The 23,665-nt window shown below is 44.3% G+C and overlaps 1 protein-coding gene across 1 annotated transcript in view; it reads right to left on the bottom strand.

The window, feature by feature from the left end:
* The window catches only part of C2H4orf19 (chromosome 2 C4orf19 homolog), an 89,283-nt gene that overhangs the window by 62,221 nt on the left and 3,397 nt on the right, over positions 1–23,665 (bottom strand). The gene's annotated exons all lie outside the window — the stretch shown is intronic.

Genomic DNA, 23,665 nt, shown 5'->3' with positions numbered 1-23,665 from the left:
CATAGTCAGACCTGATCCGTGAAACGGTGCCCATTAGTACTGGCTACATGTAAGGGGAATGTACCAGAACTGGATTAGCTAGAGCAGCCCCATGGCAAACAACTTCAGGGAAATCTGTTCTTTTTTTTTTTTTAATTTTTTATTTTTTATAAACATATATTTTTATCCCCAGGGGTACAGGTCTGTGAATCACCAGGTTTACACACTTCACAGCACTCACCAAAGCACATACCCTCCCCAATGTCCATAATCCCACTTTTTTTTTTTTTTTAAAGATTTTATTTATTTATCAGAGAGAGGGAGCACGAGCAGGGGGAGAAGCAAAGGGAGAGAGAAGGGGAGAAGCAGACTCTCCGCTTAGCAGGGAACACAATGTGGGTCTCAATCTGAGGCCTCTGGGATCATGACCTGAGCCAAGGAAGACACTTAACTGACTGAGCCACCCAGACGCCCCTCATTTTTCCCCCCAAGGATCCTCTAGTGCCGTCATCAAGGAGAGAATGGTGGTTTTTTGTAAAGCCAGGCCAAACCATTTATTCTTGTCAAGTACTCTATTCTTGACTGACGTGTAAGCCAAGTGTCTTCTGCCTGTCTTGTTGGAATAACACGAGGGATGCATTTTAGACAAAAACTCAGTCAGTGATATCCAGGTTCCAGAAAGCAGCAGACAGACTCTGAGACTTCAGAGGACTGAGCGGGAAAAGGAATTCTGGCCCATTCCCTAACACAAATTGTCTATAGTCAGCAAATAAGCAGGCAGTTTTCATTGGCTTGTGATTCATCTGGGACTTAATTCGAATAAAGATGATGTGATGACATTTAAAAGCATGGATGAAACTAGGTACACAGGAAAACCGAATGACTTTGGTGGAAAATACGGAATATAACATAGTATACGAGATAATAAAATATTCACTTCTTGGCTGGATCTTCTGAGTGGCTGATCCAATACGGCTGTGCCATACCAGTGTGATAGGAGGAAAGACGGGGCTGCCTTATTTTTATAGGGACAGAGTGTCCTGGCTGTTTTTTGTTTTTTAAAAGGTAGAATCATCTACTGGCATTGTCATGTCAGCCATTCTCTCTGAGGAAACAGAAAAGCTGAATGACCTGCTTTCTGGGCAGAGAGGGGGCATCTCACAAACCTCTTGTCCCCACCCCGCACCCACCAAACGGGAGGCCTGCCCTCACGGACGCTGCACTCCGGGTTGCAGGCACAGTGCGGCCCAGCAGATAGATGGCTGTTCACCTCTCTTGGGTACTCTGTGCCCTCGAGGTGAAATGCTGGTCTCACCCAGTTAGAAGAAAAATCCAGAAACCTCCACTAGTATTTATGTCTTTGGGATCCGGGAACAGGGCCGATCAGCGGAGTACTGAATATTGCCTTTTTCTTACTATTTTTTTTTTTTAAAAACAGAATTACTACTAGGCCAGAGTAACAACAATCCTTCCAGTGTGAGGACTGGGGGACTGCAGATGATGGAAACCTTGCAGGACTCTTCGGGACACAGGAACATAGGACTCTGGATATAGTTTGGGCTCTCAAGTCCCAAGGGTGGTGCAACCTTTAGGAGAGAACTCTATGCCTCTGGGGCTGGTCAGGGCTCAGGTGACTCCCCACCCTGCCCCCCAACCAATTCATATGTTAAAGTTACAACCCTCAGTACCTCAGACCTTCACTGCAGACCACACTCAGAAAGAAGACCTTTAAAGAGGTAATCAGGCAGGGGCGCTTAGGTGGCTCAGTTGGTTAAGCGACTGACTTCGGCTCAGGTCATGATCCTGGAGTCCTGGGATCAAATTCCAAGTCAGGCTCCCAGCTCCATGGGGAGTCTGCTTCTCCCTCTGACCTCCCCTCTCAAGCTCTCTCACTCTCTCCCTCAAATAAATAAATAAAATCTTAAAAAAAAAAAGAGGTAATAGGGCAAAATGAGCTGCTTTTGGTGGTCCCCAGTCTAGTCTGGGGCACGCAGCAGGTGGAAGGGACGTGCACGTGCAGAGGTCACAAGCATACCTGCCTGCAAGCCCAGAAGAGAGGCCTCGCGAGAAGCAGAGGGGCCATCACCTTCCTCTCAGACTTCCGGCCTCCAGAACTGTGGGAAAATCAACCTCTGTTGCTGAAGCTATGTGGTGTGTGGTGTTTTGTTAGGGCAGCCCAAGCAGTCTAACGCAGGGGTTTCAAAAAACAAAATAGCAACAACAAAACAAAACAAAAACAATGCAAAAAATATTTGCAACTGTTCAAAGTAAAAAGCCCAAAGAGGCTAACTCAGAGTTCCCAGTAAGTTCAGTAACTGTCAGCAGAAAAAGAGTGGGAGATGCCAGGCCCAGATGAATTGGGGACCTGCTGGCTTAGTTAGCCAGCTTGGTTTGCTACAGGACTTCTCAGAGTCTTTACTGGGCTGATTCCCACGGGAGCATGATTCCTACGATTTGTGTGTCATCTCTGACACCTGTCTTTCCCTCACATTTCCACTCCAACACCAATTCCTGATGACTATCTTTGAAATACTTCTTGAACTCACTCACGTCTTTCTACAGAACCGCCACTGAGACCCAGGCCAAACTTCCCACATTTCTTGCTTAGTGCGCTGCAAAACCTTCCTGACGGGTGTGCCCTCACCGGAGGGTACTCTCCAACCTGCCCTGCAGAAATACCACCAGGACAGTCTTTGCCAATCACAGGTTGGGTCATGCCAGCTCCCTGACCCTGATGGTTTTAAAGTCATTTTGGTAGCTTCCCACTGATCCTAAGACAAGAAGACAAAATTCCTACTCCTATTTTCAAGCTTATCTTGAACCATCTCCTGCCCCGGGTCCCATCGTCACAGGTCTTCTTTTAGACCCACATTATCATTTTGTTCCTGCCCACCAAAGGGCTTTTGCTCCTGCTGTACTTTCTTCCTGGTTAATACCCTTTCCTTCCTCAAGAAGCTTCTTCCGCGTCCCTTCCTTACTGGGTCAAATCCCTCCACTACTGATTCACACTGCACTTACTACTACTGAAAGTTTACATTTACTGATTATCTGGTTAATAGCTGAATATCCCTCTTCTAGACTACAGTCTCTGAGTTTGTAGAACATCTTATGTGAAACAGCTAGTTAAATTATTGAAGGTCTGGGAAGAAAACATCTGAGACATAACACGAAGAACTTTTATGAAGAAAAAAGTGAGCAGGGTTAGAGAGAAAAGTTTGGGGTCCTTAGAAACATGCAGTTGGGGTCCCTGGGTGGCTCAGTTGGTTAAGGGTCCAACTCTTGATTCTGGCTCAGGTCATGATCTCAGGGTTGTGGGATCAAGCCCCCATGACAGACGGGCCCCAGCTGGGCGTGGAGTCAGCTTGAGAGTCTCTCTCTCCCTCTCCTTCTGCCCCTCTCCCTTGCTCATGAATACGCTCTCTCTCTCTCTCTCTCTAAATAGAATCTTAAAAAAAGAAAAAAGAAATATGCATTTATTTGCATTTAGCGTTCTTTGAAATAAACACCCCATTTGAGAACTTGAATATACAGAGAATAGGATACTGGATAAGTTCTGGAGATACATACGGGTGTGTAACTTTTTTTTTTTTTTTAATAACAGAAGATTTGTATTTAGAACATGCACATATCATCTAATTAAACCAAACATTTGTATCCAGAACTCCTGCATTCAATAAGATGAAGAACTCAATTTAAAAAATGGGCAAGGTCTTACACAGACGCTTCCCAACTGATGTAGATCAGCTATGAACAGAACTATCCATCCCAGTGATGCTGGTGCCGGAGAGGGACCAGACGCACACCTCAGCCTAACCAGCCTTTGAAGTGGGACCCAGAGTCCAACAGGAGGAGCAAGTTATAACTACTCCTGGTGGAAAAGAAAACAGGCCAAAAGGTCCTTTGGTTTACCAGACCTCAGTGATGACGTTTCTCACATCCCACAGGCACAGCCAACGAGGAAGCCTCACAATATGGAAAATGGGCAGATGCCTATGGGAGTGTGGCTTTTTGTTTTTATTATTTATTTATAAAACAAATTTTTAGAGATTTTTATTTATTTATTTGACAGAGAGAGAGATCACAAATAGGCAGAGAGGCAGGTGGGGGGGGGGGGAAGCAGGTTCCCTGCTGAGCAGAGAGCCAGATGCGGGGCTCGATCCCAGGACCCTGAGATCATGACTTGAGCCAAAGGCAGAGGCTTAACCCACTGAACCATCCAGGTGCCCCAAAGGTGAAGACCGCATCCCTGGGTGGTAGCTTTTTGTTTTTAAATGTCTGAAGTGTTTCCATCTGTAGAAACTGTGAAAGACGGGGACAATGAGGGGTGCCTGGGTGGCTTAGTGGGTTAAGCCTGTACCTTTGGCTCAGGTCGTGATCCCAGGATCCTGGGATCGAGCCCCAAATCGTGCTCTCTGCCCAGCAGGGAGTCTGCCTCCTCCTCTCTCTCTGCCTGCCTCTCTGCCTACTTGTGATCTCTGTTTGTCAAATAAATAAGTAAAATCTTTAAAAAAACTAAAAAAAAAAAAAAAAAAGCTGCTCCTTCCTGCTTTCCCATAGACAGGGTGATTCTGATCGCTCCTTTAGAAAGACAGGAAGGACCAAGAAATTTGCTCACCAGCGCGGGAACGCCAGCCATGCCTCCTGGCAAATAATTGATCAAGAAATATTTAGGGCTTGACCTCCCATTAACATGCTGTGGGAGATAAAAAGACATTTATGGGACATACTTTAAGAAAAAATTTACCACCATATGAGAAAATAAACCACTCTCACATGAAAGAATAAGCAACAATAAAAATAACGGCCGAGCCTTGACGGAGCGAAATGCAGAAAGTGCTGACGGAGTTACGAGAAGATTGTTTCCAGTTAAGTTTCTTCACGGAAATGGGTTCCCTACAGAAAGTAGCATACCTTACCATCAGTTCATTTCCTGGTACTAAAGGACCAACTTGGGATAGTATTTTATAAGGCAAATTACAAATAAGTATTTCTTGTGTGAAGAAACAGAAGTATAAGAGGACCGATTCCTTATCTGAACAATATTTACAATTATTTTAGGTGTTGACTGAAAGGACAATTCAAAGCTTGGGAAAGTTATCTGTTTCCTTACAGGGCTAACCTTAGTTTGGTGGACTTAAGCCAAATAACACTTTTTTTCCCCCCTCACAAAGAATGGGCTACTATATTCACCTGTCGCATTAGGTCAGCCCTACACTAAGAGCCTGTTTTGTGGACAGTGTGACTCTCAGCATCTCAGAGGCCTGCAGATCTGGGCAGCATTTCCTTAGAGCCCATTATTTCTAGAGGTCTGCTTCTAGGGCTTCGAGAAATCAGAATCAGGTAAATCTTGAAGGAGATCACAACCTGGGACACAGGTTAATAAGACAGGAAGAAAAATATTGTGTAAAGTGTGAAATAGGGGAGCTCTCTAATGGCTGTGCAAAGTCAGCAAAGTGTTTTTAAATTACTACAGATGCTCACTGCATCTGGGCACTGTGTAATGTACAGGACTGGAAATTCACCTTCAGAAGGAAGAGGTCTTCAGGTTCAAGTGATCATTTTCAAGAAGGTTCTGTCAAAAGGCAGTTTGCATATGGACGTGGGGTGAGAACGTGCAACTCGAAAACCCAAGTTCAAGACCAGATTTTCCAACCTGGAAAGGAGTCAGGAAGGAATACTGCTCTCAGAGTCACAAGGTTATTTGTTTCCTTTAACTTTTGCTTACAACTCATTATTTTCTGAGTTTCCCCCCCAAATTGTATGTATTAATTTTACAATCAGGAGATTAAACAATAAAACTATTTATTAAACAGAGACCAGAGGGGCAGCTGGATGGCTCAGCCCGTTGAATGTCTGACTCTTGGTTTTGGCTCAGGTCATGATCTCTAGGTCGTAAGACTGAGCTCTGCGTTGTGCTCCATGCTTAGTGTGGAGTCGGCTTGAGATTTTCTCTCCCCCCCACTCTCTCTCTCGCTCAATAAATCTTTAAAAACAAACAAAAATTTAAAAAAAAAAACCTAAAAAACAAAAAACCAAAGACCAGGGTTGAAGCTTCTCACGTTTGGACTGCTGCTGCAAGCAAAGAAGATTTTCAAAAGCTACCGGCAAGTCAAAACCCATGGACTGGTGGACCCATCTCTGACGGGGTAATTAACAGATGCCTACTGACCGCCACTCCAAAAACTTCGAAGCCTCCAAGGTTACTGAAATTACTTAGAACTCTGTCACCTTATTACATTTTAACAGATTGAGATGTAATTCACATACCTTACCCTTCACCTACTTAATGTGTACACTTCACCGTGCTTTGTGTACTCAAAGACTTGTGTGACCAAGGCCACCATCAATTTCAGAACACTGTCATCAGCCCCCAAAGAAATTCTTCCCCTTTGGACATGAGCTGCCAATACCCCATTTTCCACAGCCCTAGGCAATCACCAGTCCACTTTCAGTCTCTGTGTTTGTTTATTCCTGACCTTTCACACAGATGGAGTTGTACAATGTGGCCTTTCTGTCTGGCTTCTTTCACTTCCGCATGGTATTTTCCAGGCTCATCCACCTGGAGTACCTATCAGTTCTTCATTCCCATGTTCTGCTGGATGGCTGTATCCCGTTTTATTTGTCCATGCATCAGTCAACGGACGTTTAGGCTGTTTCTACTTTAGGGCTATTATGAATAATGCTGCTATGAGCATTCATGTTCAAGTTTTTGTGTGGACACATGTTTTCATTTTTCTTGGGCATATGTTTAGGAATGGGATGTTTGAGTAATACAGTTAATTCCATGTCTAACTTTTTTTTGAAAATGTACTTATTTAGTTATTCACTAAATATTTTATTTATTAATTTGACACAGAGAGAGCGAGCACACAAGCAGGGGAAACAGCAGGTAGAGGGAGAAGGAGAAGCAGGCTCCCCGCTGAGCAGGGAACCTGCTGTGGGGCTCGATCCCAGCACCCTGGGATCATGACCTGAGCAGAAGGCAGATGCTTAACCAGTTGAGCCACTCAGGCACCCTATTTATTTTTTATTCAAAAAAAATTTTTTTAGGGGCGCCTGGGTGGCTCAGTGAGTTAAAGCCTCTGCCTTCGGCTCAGGTCATGATCCCAGGGTCCTGGGATTGAGTCCCGCATCGGGCTCTCTGCTCAGCAGGGAGCCTGCTTCCTCCTCTCTCTCTGCCTGCCTCTCTGCCTACTTGTGATCTCTGTCAGATAAATGGATGAAATCTTAAAAAAAAAAAAAATTTAGAGAGAGAGTGTGTACACACACAATCTGGTGGAGAGGGGCAGAGGGAGAAGGAGAGAAAGAATCCAGTGGGACTCAAACTCACGACCCTGAGATCATGACCTGGGCCAAAACCAAGAGTCAGATGCTCAACTGACTGAGACATCAAGGCATCCCGATATTTAGCCCTTTAAGGAACTGGCAAAATGTTTTCCAAAGTGTATACATAATTTCATACTCCCATCAGAAGTGTAGGAAGGTTCCAATTTCTCTACATCTTTGCAAACACTTGTCATGCACATCTTTTTGATGTCGCCATTCTCATAAGTGGCTACTATATAGTGGTACACTTCATTATTATTAACATATGTTTTTAAGATTGTTTTCTGATCACAGAAGTCATACATATTGGGCACCTGGGTGACTCAGTGGGATGGGCCTCTGTCATGATCTCAGGGTCCTGGGATCAAGCTCCAAATTGGGCTCTCTGCTCAGCAGGGACCCTGCTTCCCTCCTCCCCATGCCTGCCTTTCTGCCTACCTGTGATCTCTCTCTGCCAAATAAATAAATAAAATCTTAAAAAAAAAAAAGAAAAGAAAAAGAAGTCATACAAATTAACAAACACAATTTCTTCATGTGTATGCTCTGATTTGATTCTCACCTTTTATGCCAACAGTAATACCATAAGTGTTGGCCCAATTATTTCCCCCTATTTTACAAAAAGAAGGAAGATCCGGGGTGCTGAGAAGTTCAAAAGCTGGGACTTGACCCTGGGTGTGTCTAAATGCTTCTGCTTTTCACACCCTGTTATCCTGCCGTGAGGGCTACTTGGTGTGTAGATAAACATATGAAGATCAAATGGGATAATGAAGTGAACTTCACGAATTTCCAGCATCTAGTAATGAAGAGTAAGATGCTAAAGGGTCATGGCTTTTGTATTCTAGAAACGGGCAACATGTTATCTGTTGAGAGATTAAGGAACAGATTTCTGTGGCCTCAGAGATATTTAAAGAAGACCTGGGATTAAGGAGTCTCACATCAGTCTGGATAACCTAGTGTCTTCATCACCCTGTCTGGAGAATGAGGACATTAATCGTCCTAGGGTTATGGTCCTAACTAGCATCAAAATAGGTGCTAAAGGGGTTCACCTTTTAGTCTGTGCACTTGAGAGAATGAGGCCAGTTTCTCCTGAATTACTGATTATCTGAACGCAGCAGGCTACCTTATTTTGGGGTTGTGGTTCTTTTCCACCTCACCTAAAACAGTTCCTTTCTTTTACTTTTCATAGTTGAGGAAAAGTTATTTTGCTACAATTAAAATTATTTTGAGTTTTGGCCACCGTCAGGAGCACTTCTAGAAATTAAAGTTCCTCAGGCTCTAGTTTAACATTATTAGAGGAGAGTTCCTGCTCACTAAAATCCCTTCTCTAGAAACCTATTCTGTGGCACTGTGCATGTGATTATATCTTTATCTAGACTCCTTTCAGTTTTCAAGTTTGCCTATGTGACTCAAATAGAAGGGAACTGGTCTTCTAAGTAACTACTTTGTAAACACTGCTAAAGGTGGCATATTTTCATACACAGTTTCCTGAAGAGAACTAGATGAAAGTTCCCCAACTTCAAGAATCTTAACAAGAGGAGCAGGCTAGTTTGGGGTGGGGGGGGAAACTGAGTGAATTCAGGAATGAGCACTGCAGACTCCAATGCTCATAATTTTGGGGATATGTGTATTTTGAGCAAAGGATCTTCACTGTCTCAATCTTGGCAACCTGAATTTGGAGGCTTTACTCTCCCAAGGGGTGAGGGGGTGGGGTGGAGACAGCAGTTCCAGTTTTACCCCTCTTAGGAATTTCGTGTTAGGGCGGGGAGGAAAAAAGAGCCTTGTTTCTATGGCTGCAGAAAGGAAGGAAGGGGGAAGTATTGGAAGGATGATTCCTCAATTTTTATTTCTTAAAACGTGCTCTTGCAGCTGCATTTCCTCTCAGCCCAACGTTTGGTGTCCACATTGAGGGAAATGCATCTTTCTTGGTCAGGCAGTGGATGGAAAGATCAAGCAGGATTTTTCCTAAATGCACAGAAGGTTGAACAGGAAAGCGGGGAGAACACGTTCTGTATCTTCTGTATTTGCTGTATCTCTCTCTGTATTTGCTGTATCTTCAGGAAGTGACCGTATTGATCTTTGAAATCATTAAGCTTTGGCATTTTGATCTAAAATGGTAAAGTGAGTTTTTTATAGGGAAATGAAAGATGATTATAAGTGAACGTCTGAATTTCTAAGCGTCATTTGGCCTTCACAGGCACACCAGTAAAGGCACGGTATACTGGTGTGTCAGGGCCATCTTACCTGGTGTGGAAGCACCTGCTGGGAGGGGAGGGGCCTGACACAGAGGAAGGAGTCTGTGGGCCAAGAGGCTGGGCTCTGTGGGTCAGGCACACAGAATTTGACCTAGTCCCAGCTCTGTCACCTTGAACAACTTGCTTAACCTCTCTGAGCCACCCCTTTAAGTTAGATGACATATATACAGCATTTGGGGTGCCTGGCATGTAGGCTGTGCTCTGTAAATGTTAGCTATTCCCACAGGCCTGACCAGGAGATCTGAACTACTATCAGCACGATATGGGGCCTCGCCCTTCCCGTTCATTGTAAGACAATTATCGTGTCACCTGTATCTTATCTGGCCTTTCTGTCTGAATGCCTGCTCTTGTCAGGTAGTGTGCCTTGACCCAGAGTCCCTGAGCTCACTGGGAAGGAAAACTAGGTGACGTCATCCACTGAGGGTAATAGGAGGGAGAGCACATCAGCGGGGTTGGCGAGGATGGATTGGTGATTGCAGTTTCAGATGGGTTAAGTTTAAAGGGGTCTGGGGATCTAGTAGGCAGTTGTCCTCAAGGGATCTGTAGCTGTGTGCAGAGTGTGGGGCTGGAGATAGGGCACTGAGGTCGCAGCATCCGAGCCATGAGTGGTGGTACACACCCTGAGATGAACTCACCCCCCCCCCCCCAAAGCACTGTGAGTGAGGGAGGAGCCAACGGGCACACCGATACTGGGGAATAAGGAAGTGGCCAGCGAAATGCGGGGCTATCTCCCAGAGCCCCAGATAACATGAGGGGCGGCTATCTGGGGGTTTTTTGCTTGGTATTTATTAGAATAACATTAAAAATGTAGCTTTCTCTTGAGTGGAGATAACTGCAAATCTTATAGCCTACGGGCGATTCTCTAAACTCTGCCAATCCTTCTGAGAGTGGTTTTCTAACTTGGTTAATTAAAGGAAAGGACAGTTAAACATTTTATTTAAAGATGTAATATATTTGATTTTTTAAAAAAAGTGTCTCAGGGGTGCCTGGGTGGCTCAGTGGGTTAAAGCCTCTGCCTTCGGCTTGGGTCATGATCCAAGGGTCCTGGGATCAAACCCCGTATAGGGCTCTCTGCTCAGCAGGCAGCCTGCTTCCTCCTCTCTCTCTGCTTGCCTCTCTGCCTACTTGTGATCTCTATCTGTCAAAAAAATAAGTAAAATCTTTAAAAAAAAAATAAAAAATTAAAAAGTGTCTCAGTGACCAATAAACAAACTCTTCTGTAATACTTCAGTCATTTTATAAAATTAATAAACTCATAAATAAGGTGAATCTTTAGCTGTCATAAACATTTCGATCCAGTATAAAACAAAGCAAAACTGAAGCACCTGGGTGGCTTAGCTGGTTAAGTGCCCAACTCTCGATTTTGGTCAGGTCATGAGACTGAGCCCCACACCAGTCTCCGCACACAGTGGGGAGTCTGCTCGAGATTCTTTCCCTCTCCCTCTGCCTCTCCCCCTGCTCACATTCTCTCTAAATAAAAATTAATCTTAGGGGCGCCTGGGTGGCTCAGTGGGTTAAAGCCTCTGCCTTCGGCTCAGGTCATGATCCCAGGGTCCTGGGATCGAGCCCCGTGTTGGGCTCTTTGCTCTGCAGGGAGCCTGCTTCCCCCACTCTCTGCCTGCCTCTCTGCCTACTTGCGATCTCTGTCAGATAAATAAATAAAATCTTTTAAAATTAATTAATTAATCTGGGGGGGAACTATCTGAAAAGTTTCAGCTTAGAGGAACCGAAGTCTAAATCAATCAGCTAATGACACATTTTTAAAGTGGAATCATAAGACTTTTAACATGTTAAATAACAAATTACCCTACACACTGTGAATACGGTACATATTCAAAATAGTGAATATGGGCTCTTTCACAAACTTCTCTAAAATTTTAAATACTTTGGGTTTTATTTAGTTCATCATATCTATGCTTAGTTCTAAACCTTCCCAGGGCTAAAACACCATCTCACAAAGACATAATTTGTTTTAACATGGAACCCATACCTTAAAAAGGTCTCACCTCTGTCGGCAAGAATCAAATGACGAGTCAGCTAATTCTCAGGTCCTCTGATCCATCCACCTCCCGCACAACCTGCCACTGAGCGGAATCGATGATTCTCATCACCATCCCATAGCGCTCTGAGTTCTCCACACAACCCTTCCCTGCTGACACAGTCAGGACTCTAAACCTGCGAGCAGATGGCAGGCAAACACGGACTGGTCATGGAAGTAGATGGAAAACCAGGAATGAGAAGTATCATCGTGTAACAGAAGTCCAAGGAAGGAGAGAATTTCAAAAAAGGAAGGCAGCATCAATGTCAGAAGTTTAAAATGCCACAGAACAGTCTATAAAGCACGGGGATGAAATATGACTGTTAGTCTCTCTCTCTCTCTTTTTTTTTTTTAAAGATCTTATTTATTTATTTGAGAGAGAGAGAGGGAGAATATGAGCAGAGGAAGAAGCAGACTCCTTGCTGAGCGTGGAGCCAACGCGGGGCTCCATCACAGGACCCCAAGATCATCATGACCTGAACCAAAGGCAGACCCTTAATGGACTGAGCCACCCAGGTGCCCCATGACTGTTCGTCTAAATGGTCACAAATTGAAATTTCAGATTTAAATTTTATCAGTGAACTTTTCACGTCACAGCGTGGGTAGAAAAAAAAATAACCATAAATAAAGAGTGAACTAAGAAGTGAGAAACTGGGAACTGCATTTAAAGGGAGCAATGAGTCGAGAATTCTTTAAAATTCCACTTAATATTTTAATAAGGGAAACTGGGGAGGGGGGGTGGGGTGCGGCGGTGGTGCAAGTAGCCAAAAGGGAGATAATGAGGCTCCAAGGAAGAGATGTTTATTCTGTGTTTATTTTAATTAAAAAAAAAGAAAAAGGTTTCAGTGTACTCACCGAGGAGAGCATGGACTCCTTTTTTGGAGGAAAGAAGGGTATGCTAAGAACGTGAATCAGATTTGGGACGGAAACAGCATGACTGCTTGGTGAAGCAATGCCCCAGAGGACCGAGGCTAAAAGCGAAGGAGTCCCTGTGAACAGGTTGACCTTGAACAGGAAAAGGAACACTTTATCCTCTGAGCACGGAGGGAATGAGGAAAGAATTGATAGCAAGGTAGATAGGGTGTGGTGGGGGCGGGGCAGGGAGCCAGGCAGCTGCAGGGGGCCGCCCGGGTCTGGCCGCGTGGTCAGCCAGCCAGCCAGCCAGGCGCGCCACACACAGTTTCTGGGGACAGACTGGTTCTGGGCCGGGATGGGGACGGCTCCAGAAATGGCCCAACTGGAGCCAAACAGAGCTTCAGGTAAGGGAGCAGTCCATACTCATCAGAGATCAGAGGAGAAATCCTAGAGGTTTCTGTTCAATGTTAGTCTCTGGGTTCAGGAAAATGCAACCAGACGTTAAGATGTGCTCAAGGGTAGTTGCTAGGATCTCTTAAACTAGAAACTGGGTTTCTTGGCTTCTAGAATCATGCTCCCTGCTTTAAAAAAAAAATAAACATATATATATATATATATATATATATATATGTATGTATGTATGTAACCAATTTTCTTCTCCACCTCTCTCCCCGGCTAAGCTGTCCTCTTTCTTCCTGTTTCAGCCTGTCACTTTCGCTGAAAAGCCTTCCCTGACCTCTCTCCCCGCCTGTCTAAATCAGATCCCACAAAGACTCTTAAACACCCCTTTTATCTTCCTTTGTTGCACCACAGGCTGAAATTCTAGTTTTATTTATGTGACTGTGTCATGTTCTTCTTTCTCAGTAGATATTACAAGCTACATGAGGATAGGGACTCTATTTGTTCTCCTCTGTATCCTGGTCAGCACATAGCTCAATGCCTAGCATGCAGTTAGTGCTCAATAAATGTGACAAATGAGGGACGCCTGGGTGGCTTAGTAGGTTAAGCATCCAATGCTGGAACTCAGCTCAGGTCTTGATCTCAGAGTCATGAGTTCAAGCCCTGTACTGGGCTCTGCGCTGGGCATGGAGCCTACTTTAAAAAAAAAAAAAAATGAACAGATTTATGTTCCAAGTGTATGGTGTGGGAGCATGGGATTCAAGAACTTTGCCTGTTAAAGTTAATATCTGTGAAAAATGCACAGTGGTGGGGTTCTCAGGCAGGCTGACCTCCACTTTCTCTGTCGGTCTGGCATCTGGGAAATGCTTGATGCATATTTGATGAGTCACTAAGAATTTTTGCACTATTGGAATTTTAATTCCCTTAAGAAAACAAACAAACAAACTTGTTTTAAGAAAACAAACTCAAAATAATTTAAAGATCTTACCTAAACATTAAAAAAAAACTTATTTAAAAATAAATAAAAATTTCTAAAAATGTTATTCTGAATAAATTATTAGAGCTCATCATTGCCTTGTTATTAATAACTATAGTGAAAATACTGATCATATAACTAAGGTAGCTTTGGAGATAATATAGAACTTTCTAGAAAACCCAATGTTTCATTTCTGAAGTTTCACACTTTTGAAATGTCTCAGAAACCTCTTCTAAGGCCCAACCTTGATACTTAATGAACTTACCAATTTTTAGTACAGAAATTCACAGACTTGCAAACACTTAAAAAGGGAAAGCATCACCAGTGGGTTCTCTGCCACCTTTCTCAGAGAAGGAAATGCATGAACATGTGCATTCTGAAGGCTAGTACCGTACAGTACGCAAATATTTTTCCACGTCCCACCCAAAGCAAACAAATGAAAACTGAAACTTCAAAGACAATTATAAAATATCTCCAAACTTAAAGATACAGCATCCTTTTCTGGATTTGCAACAGGAGGAAAAACAACTGATTTGGAAGAACTTAAAACTAAGTTTTATATAAGTGTGTGTGTGTGTGCACGCATAGCGTGTCGGGGGATGGTGGGGCGAGTACATAGAGTCTAAAAAATAATCAAACAGATGGTAATTAAAAAGTGGAAATGTTTAAGATATGGAAAATGCTGAGTTGAAATAAATTAATAAAACACTGGAAACAAGCTTACCAAATTTTTTTAATGGGAGCAGCATAGTTTCCGAGAGACAGCGGGCCATTTAGGTGATGAACACCAGATGCGGGGTGTAGTTCATTATAGACAAAAGAATTCTGATTCGCTTCAGGGGAGAAGGAGCAAAGAATCAGGCACCAAAGGTGGAAAAGCCAAACACAGTCCTCCACTGGCTGCTTAATGCAGCTCCCCAGTTGTCCCTAGCTAACTCCTGGTCTAAGGACAAAGTTGTTCCCTATCCCCTGCTTCAGTCAATGAATCCTGACCCAGAATCATCTAGTTCACTGGGCCACTACCATGCACCGTGGACAATCTGAACCACTGCTCTGAACCCACAGTCAGGCCAGGATCAGCTGAGTTTCTGTAAGGTCAGAGTCCCTAAAACCCACTTTCCAGGTGAGGGAGAGCTCAGAAGACAGCTATGGGAAGTCACTGAAATGGTCAACTAATTAAAGGAATCCTTGAATAGGGATGCCTTTGCCTTTGGAAGGTCCAAAATATGGGGGTCTTATGGCAGGGGATAAGGGTATTTGCTGAACCTCCCCAAATCCAAAGTCTATTTTCCCAGTATAACCAAGGAGGCCATGTGGCTCAGTGCACCAACTTGTCTCTACTCTGTGTGTGCGTGAGAGAGAGAATGGGGGAGGGAGTGGAGGTAGGGGGATTGTGGGTGTATTTGTCCTCCTCAAATTTTAGTCCTGCCTCTTGGATCTGAAGTCTACAGTCTACCCGTTGCTTCATTTATTTATTTATTTATTTAAATATTTTATTTATTTATTTGACAGACAGATCTCAAGTAGGCAGAGAGGCAGGCGGGGGCGGGGGTGGGGGGGAGCAGGCTCCCTGCTGAGCAGAGAGCCCAATGTGGGGCTCTATCCCAGGACCCTGAGATCATGACCTGAGCTGAAGGCAGAGGCTTTAACCCAGTGAACCACCCAGGCGCCCCTACCCGTTGCTTTAATGAGAGTTTTACAGAGTCCTGAGAGCACAACGCCAGACACGGACAGAGTCTGAGCACATCATTCAGTGACAGACAAAGATTTATTTACTGGACAGTCCAATAAAAGCCAAGTTATTCATAGATACAGTGTGTGCTAGAGAAGACTTAGCTTGTTGTAGTAGGAAGAGTTTTAGAGTGAGAGTAAGCATATTCCTGGATTCCAGTCTTGGCTCTGTTATTAATTCAGGGTCATGTGACTTTGGCCGAGCCATTAACCTCTCTGGGCTTCAGCAGCCCCGGAGATGAAATGGAGATAGTGAATCAAAGGATGGCTAAGGCCCTTTTTGGGTCTCACACTCTGGAATGAATGTGGCCTGTGTGTTCAGAAGAGGGAGTAATCACTCTGGGGTAGAATGAGCAAGAGTTTTCATAATAGAACTAGGGTAGTTTGTTCATTTTCTACAAGGTCTGATTTCTCTGTTGCAAAAAACCCAGAGTACAGAAATGTCAGATGCAGATTGCCAATATCCCTAGTAATCTCTGCTTCACAGATAAATACTGTTAACTGTTTGGAATTTTTTTCTTCCAGATATTTTAATTATAAGTGCTACTTACAATCATTACTATTGCTAAGTGCTAATTATAATCATTACTATCTGTATTAAAATGGAACGCCAAGTATATGTTTCTTCAACAAATTCTTACGAATTTAAAATTATATCCTGGGCATCATTCCACCATGTCATCACATACATCTCATTATGTTTATTAGTACAGGGTGTTGCACTGCGTCTGTGAGCTGTACTTTCTTTAGCCGACACCTATTGACAACATAGAAATTGCTCTTTTTTTTTTTTCTTTTTGATTATAAACACTGATTCTAACACTATAAAATTTCTTGTATACCCATGTCCTAAAATTCAGTCTGGACACTGCCTGCCTCTCTTCCCATTCCCGTCTGTCACCAGGTCCCGGTGCTGTCACTCAGTGTCTCAGGAAGCCAGCTGTGTCCTTCTCTCCATCCAAAGACCTCCACTTTATTCAAGTGGAGGTCCAACAACAGGTCCTACAACCACAGCCCCTTTGCGGGTCTTCTCTCTCCCCAGCTCTGCCTCCAGAGAAGCAAATCTTATGACTTATACATTAAAAACCTTCAATAGCTTCTTACTGTTCTTAAGGCCACTGACTTAGAATGCCTGTCCGGTCTATAATTTGCTTTACGATCCATTGGCATAGGCTCTGGGATGTATGAGTGTGTTTTTAATCTACACCCTAGGCTGGAGATTTGCTTGTGGACCACGTGGGAGGCGGTAGGAAGACGACCTTTACCCTTGCCCAACTAGATAGTGGAGGTTTCGACATCCACCAAAAACCCCTAATTGAATAGGAAGGATCACATTGGTAGAGGTCAGATTACATATAGCTCGTGGCCAACAAGGCCCTCCACCTCCTGCCTACCTCTCCTGGTACTCCTCGTGCTCAGAACACTTCTAGGAACACTGTCCCCTCTGGCCGTGTGACTGCGCCGTTCCCTCCCCCACCGTGGGGGCTTCCAGGCCTCCTGTGATCTCACCCTCTTGTCTCACATGGACATGGTTCCTCAGGGAAGCCCTTCCTCCCTCTCAGCCCAGGCCCCAGCTCCCATTCCATACCCTGGCGGCGCCCAGGACCTCGCTCCCCGCCGTCCACACAGAAAGGTAGAGGGACACGTCTGTGGTGATCACGCTGATAACTATGAGACTGTGTCCGGGTCTGTTCTGTTCACCTTTGTATCCCTGCCTGCTGGCCTGGCCTCCGCAGACATTTGCTCAATAGAACCTTTAGATCTTAGTCCACACAGCATTAGTAGAGGGGGCAGAAAAGCTTTTTATGGCACTAAGTTCACTAACTAGAATAGGCCCGCTATAGTGAAAACACTTTACAATAAAGTTCTTAAACTAATCCAATCAAACTCACAAAGTAAAGGATGCAGAATTTATAAAATACCAAAGGTGAGGCAAAGGCTGTCTCTTTTAAATACTATAAATGCTGAGTTGGTTATTCTGAAAATCCTTCGCGGAAACGAGGACCAGGAAAAAGTCATCATCTTCATGCCTCTCTTTTTTCTTTTTTAAAGATTATTTATTTATTTATTTATTTATTTATTTGACAGAGAGAGATCACAAGTAGGCAGAGAGGCAGGCAGAGAGAGAGGAGGAAGCAGGCTCCCCGCCGAGCAGAGAGCCCGATGCGGGGCTCAATCCCAGGACCCTGAGATCATGACCTGAGCCGAAGGCAGCGGCTTAATCCACTGAGCCACTCAGGCACCCTTCATGCCTCTTTTCTCCTGATTTTATAGTTTCCTTTAGTCTCGGCACTTACAGAATGATCATTTCAGCATGCAACGAAGTTCTGGTTTCTCAAAAAACCCCACACTTGTCTCCTCTAATGAAGTCCTTGGCACCCTCCCTATTTCCCACTAATACAAACATGGAATTGTGACTCCATCCCCCCTGCCCCCCCTCCCGGTTTCTCTCTATGCTTGAGGTAGACTGAGCATTTAAAACAGACCCTAGACAGAGATTTCACTGGTGACTTTATAATAAGGAAAGTTTATATATCTGGTTAGAAATCCAGGGCAAATCCTGTGAATCTAAAATGTGAAGTCTGCTGTCACTCCGTGTGTGTTTTTTATTTTTTTAATTTTTTAAATTTTTTTATAAACATATAATATATTTTTATCCCCAGGGGTACAGGTCTGTGAATCGCCAGGTTTACACACTTCACAGCACTCACCAAAGCACACACCCTCCCCAATGTCCATAACCTCACCCCCCTTTTCCCAGCCCCCCTCCCCCCAGCAACCCTCAGTTTGTTTTGTGAGATTAAGGGTCACTTATGGTTTGTCTCCCTCCTGATCCCATCTTGTTTCATTTATTCTTCTCCTACCCCCTTAACCCCCCATGTTGCATCACCACTTCCTCATATCAGGGAGATCATATGATAGTTGTCTTTCTCCGCTTGACTTATTTCACTAAGCATGATACCCTCTAGTTCCAACCATGTCGTTGCAAATGGTAAGATTTCATTTCTTTCGATGGCTGCATAATATTCCATTGTGTATATATACCACATCTTCTTTATCCATTCATCTGTTGATGGACATCTAGGTTCTTTCCATGGTTTGGCTATTGTGGACATTGCTGCTATAAATATTTGGGTGCACGTGCCCCTTCAGATCACTATGTTTGTATCTTTAGGGTAAATACCCAGTAGTGCAATTGCTGGGTCATAGGGCAGTTCTATTTTCAACATTTTGAGGAACCTCCATGCTGTTTTCCAGGGTGGTTGCACACTCCGTGTGGTTTTTATCGATGGTAAAGCTGGAGTGAGCTGTGTGTGTGGGGGGGTGGTGAGGGTCACCTGATCGCCTGCCCCAGCCCCGTCCTTTCCTTCCCTTCCATACCCCATGATGCTGCTCTGGTTCAAACCTCACATTTTACATCTGAGAAAACTGGAGGCCATAGGCTAAGACTCGGAGTTATTATTACACGTCTACAAAGGGCGGACGCATGCGAAGAGAAACACTCGGGTAGCTTCCCAGTTTTACGGATAAGGACGCTGAAAGCCCGGAGATTAAGTGAAATTCCTGAGGTCCCACATCAAATGGCAGAACTGGGATTCAAGGCTGATGACGGTCCAGCCGTCATTTGGGGCTTTCTGGGAGCGTGGGTCCCAGCCTTCACTCCTCCAGGATCGCTCAGGAAGGGCAGCGGACCAAACGGTTTAGTGATAGAAGAAAATACAACCTTGCTCCCAGCGTCTTTTTAAAAGGCTCACATGAATTAGACGGTCAGCACTTACAAACAGAAGTGAGTAAAGACATTTAATGGGACCAAACATGCATAGGACGCTGTCATCTGTGTTTGAGGGGATGATTCTGATGGCTTCTGACTTAAGGCATGCGTGGACGTGTGCCTCACCCAGTCACACCTGCCATTAGGGGCCCCACAAAGTGCTAGGGTGGCAAATTCTTCAGTGTTTTTTTTTTTTTTTTTTTTTTCCTGCTTGTTTGCTTGTTCTGCTTTTTATTCGTCTAATGAACTCTTACAGGGTAACTGCCCGTCAAGGGTGCAATTTCAGTAATTTTACTTTCTCTAAAGATACCTCAGAGCTTTTTTTTTTTTTTTTTTTTTGGATTACATGGAAGTCACATTCCTTTTGCTCCATTAAATCTTTGAATTCAGGCAGGGTATTATTGGAAGACAACCTTCTAGCTTGCTCCACACCAGAGGGCTGTGACGGCTCTACCCTTTCCTTTGTTTTCAGGCTCACCTCCCTGGAACCACATCTCAGCCCTGCACTTCAGCACAGGAAACGCTTTGACAAGAGAAAGCCGCCCATCAGTAATGGAGGCTGAACTAACCTAAGGGAGGAGGGTCAGGCCTCCGTCAGTGGTCTTCTGAGGCTGGACCCCTAACTGGGTTGCAGCGCTGCACTGAAACTGTTACTGTGTCCATTTCCAGGACATTTGGCCTCCCTCACCAAAACCAAATCCCGGTGAGGATCATAAAGCCTGTCCCGTCAAGTTCAAAAGAGAATGCAGATAAATTGGACTTTGTAAACTAAATCTTGACTGTCTAGCCCATTAACTCTGTTTTATGATTCTTTTTAGAGATGACTGCAGCAGTAAATGCATCCTGGGACATGCTAGACAGGCAGCAAACCAGGATTCAAACCCAGGTGGGTCATAGTGACCCTGACCTTAAAACTCGAGCTCTCCCAACTTCCCCAGGGTGCCCAGCAGAGGCTGGGAAACACAACGGGGGAAAGAATTGCTTTGAAGTCTTTCAGTCAAAGAGTACAGGGCTTGGGGAGTGGGGGGAGGGAGTGGAGCCTAGGGGTCCTGCCTTTGTTTTGCCTCTGACTTGCTGGGTATCCTAGAAAGAACAGCTTTCTCTCCCCAGGCTTTGGTAGTCTTATCCCTAAAACCAGGTGTCTGGATCATTGAAGCTCCTTTCCAGGTAACGATTCTGTAATCTACAGACATATTCGGAGCCTTAGCTTAGTTGCTTAAGAAAACAGGCTTAAAATTTTACTTGGAGAAAAGAAAGATCTTTTTATCACTGAAGGAATCAAAGGAAAAGGTTGCAAAATTACATCCTTTCAAATATAAAGTGTGATTTGTTGCTACTGGAATCAACACAGGGATTCAACTCGATAAGGAAAAGAGATGAGAGCGAAAATGTTTTTATGAGGCATTTTTAAGTTTCCATGAAATAATTACTTTAAAATCCCCAATTTAAACTTTCGAGCATCTGAGTTTGGCACAGTATCTATGAGGAAGGAAGGAAGGGAACCCCAGAGCAAAAATCGATCAGTTTGATAATTTCCTCCAAAAACCAAACAGAAAACCTGCAGAGTGCTTTGTGGGTTAGTCAGAAGACTCGGCTGGGCGTCAGTAGACCGGAGTTCAAGTCTTAGCTGAGTGACATCCCGACCTCTCACTGTCCTTAACTTATGAAAGGGGCACAATAACCCTATCTCTACAGATGTCACGGGGAAGATCTAATAAACTGAAGAACTATAGGGAGAGCTGTTCCATTATAACTCACTGCCTGCCAAAAACAATTCTTACACTATATACAGGGAAGGACAAGGGATAGAGATTTGGAACTTTGTTTAAACTTCTTAGCCAAACTTCTGAGCCAAAGCTGAAGAACTGCTACGACTCAAAGGAGTGGGAGAAGCTGCCTGAAAGCAAACAGAAAATCAAAACTACCGTTCCATCAGAAAGGATCTTCCTTTTCAGGGCTAAAGAAGGCAGAAGTAACATCCCAGCCTTAAAGTGTGGAAATGCAGTTCAGACCTTGGCAATCCAGAACCATCTCACTTCCTTTTTTTTTTTTTTTTCCCTTCCTCAGAATGCAAGTTCTCAGGCTTTGGTTTTCAGACTCCACTGTACTTAGGAATCATCTGGGGATGTTGTTAAGATGCTGATTCTGATTCCACAGATCTGAGGTAGCATCAAGACTGCATTTCTAACCAGCTCCCAGGTGGACCGCCATGTTGCCGGTCCATGGACACCACTTTTGAGTACAAAGGTCTTGGCTTTCTAAGGAAAAAATGGTGGAGGGTTGCTTCTGGAGACACGAGGACATGGATTTGAATGCTGTCTTCATCAGCTCTTCACTGTGGGGCCTCGGGCGGGGAATTTCTCTGTATAATGAGACTAATACCTGTCTTATAGAAGTGATAGAAGATCCTTTGAGACAGTAATAAATAGATAACAATTCTTTTCAAATTAGTCTTTCCCTTGGCTCCCCTAAGCTCATTATCTTGTCCCTTACTACGCTTTTCTGATGATCCAGCTGGCTTATTTCTCTTTACTCTGAATCTCATTGTTTAAACAGCTTGGGTGCCCATGTACACACACCATACGTTCTTTGAGGGCACAGTCGTCCCTGATTTTCTTTCTTTTACCACATAAATGAAGTCAAAGTATTTTTAAAGTTAAATTGGGTTCATATGGAACCCTGAGTTGTATGACAACACCATCCCTTCCTGTCCCTGTAGTGTCCTGCAGCAGAGGCAGAACAGTGTGCTGGTTACAAACATGGGCTTTGGGTCAGATCTGAGAACTAAAGCTGGTTCCGTTCCTGGCCAGCTGCGTTTGCTGCCTAACTCAGACTGACATGTCTGGGTCGCAGTGTCTTCACCTGTAAAATAGGATTTTTGCCTTCACCTCAAGGGTTGCTGGAAAAAGTAACTTACGTTAAGTTATGCGAGTGCTTGGCCAATGCGGTAGATTGCAAAAATGATCATGATTCCCCACCCCTCCCCAAAGCCTTCCTGTTTTCTAAGCTGATTTTGCCTGTTCCTCCTGTCAAAGGTGGTGTCTACTTCTCCACCTTCTGAGTCTGGGCTGGCCTCCTCACTGGCTTTTAGAGGAGACTGGAGGAGAAGCAAGCAGCTCGGGTCCCTTTCAGCCTGGGCTTCAAGGAGCACGACTACCATGCTCCCTTGTACTGTCCTGGGCCAGTAGGTGGTGAATAAGTGAACCAGCCCAGGTGGCGGGGGCAGGGCTGCCTTGTGACAAATGCATGAGGGAGTCCGACAAGTCCCGTGCCGCCCCCAGGCCCCGACTGCTGACCCAAACAGTCATAAACTAAATCAACAGAAGCCATTTTCAGCTACCACGTTTTTGGACCGGTTTGTTACACAGCAACAGATAATCGATATTCTACGTAAGTAATTTCTCCGTAAATAGTGGCTGTTATAATATTTTGGGGAAAAGCTACTTAACCAAAGAATCAACTCCCCATACCACTAAAATCTGTCCTTTTCAGCCAGTAGTAGCAAGGTGACTGCACTGGGAATTGGGGTTCTCGGATGTGGTCCCAGCAGTTTTTGTGTTAGGTGACTGTATGACCTCATTTTGCCTCTCGGAGCCTCAGTTTCCTCTAAATTAAGGTGCTCAGAACAAGTGATTTTTAAAGTTCTTTTCTGTTTCTAAAAAGGATTGAGGGTGCACTTTTCCAGAATGCGACACTTACTTCCTTGCTAACAGACGGTTCTGAACCCAGTTTTTCCTGTCTTGCCGACTCAGAATGTCATCACAGGCAACCTTTGCTATATTGGTTTCGGTGTTTAGCAGCTGGTTATGACTCCATCTCCCACTGATCCTAACAGCCTTATGCAGAATCTGGGAGGTGAGCCTATTGGCTCCCTGACCACCAAAGAAGAGGGCTAATGCTTCACAGCCTTGATATGCAGACCCAATCTTTATCACACTTAAATGACCCAAGGTTTGCACTCAATTACCAAATGAAAGGAAAAAGACATACCACCAAAATCACAAGAAATGTCCAAGCTCTAGCGTGTAGAGATGGACTTTGGGACTCCGAAATAAGTGAATCACACATAAATCTGAATACACATTGCATGATAGAGCTCTGTGTGGGGCAGTGACAGAGGTGACTGTCCCTCTGTTGTAGGCCCTCAGTGCCTCATGTGTCCCACTGGGGTGCACTCTGACACGGTGACACACGTCATGCTGCCCGGCTGTCCCCTTCGATGACGGCTACCCAGTCAAGAGTCAGGGTGTTTTTATTCCTAGAAGGAGTTGAGCTAAATCGGTGAGTGTGCATGCAAAATGAGGGTAACCGTAGATACTAACTTAGCCTTCAGATGT

The sequence above is a fragment of the Mustela erminea genome, chromosome 2 (genome assembly GCF_009829155.1).
Source record: "Mustela erminea isolate mMusErm1 chromosome 2, mMusErm1.Pri, whole genome shotgun sequence".
In the NCBI taxonomy this organism is placed as follows: Eukaryota; Metazoa; Chordata; class Mammalia; order Carnivora; family Mustelidae; genus Mustela; species Mustela erminea.
Note: the sequence above shows the minus strand (reverse complement) of the source record. Positions and strands in the feature narration are given on the sequence as shown.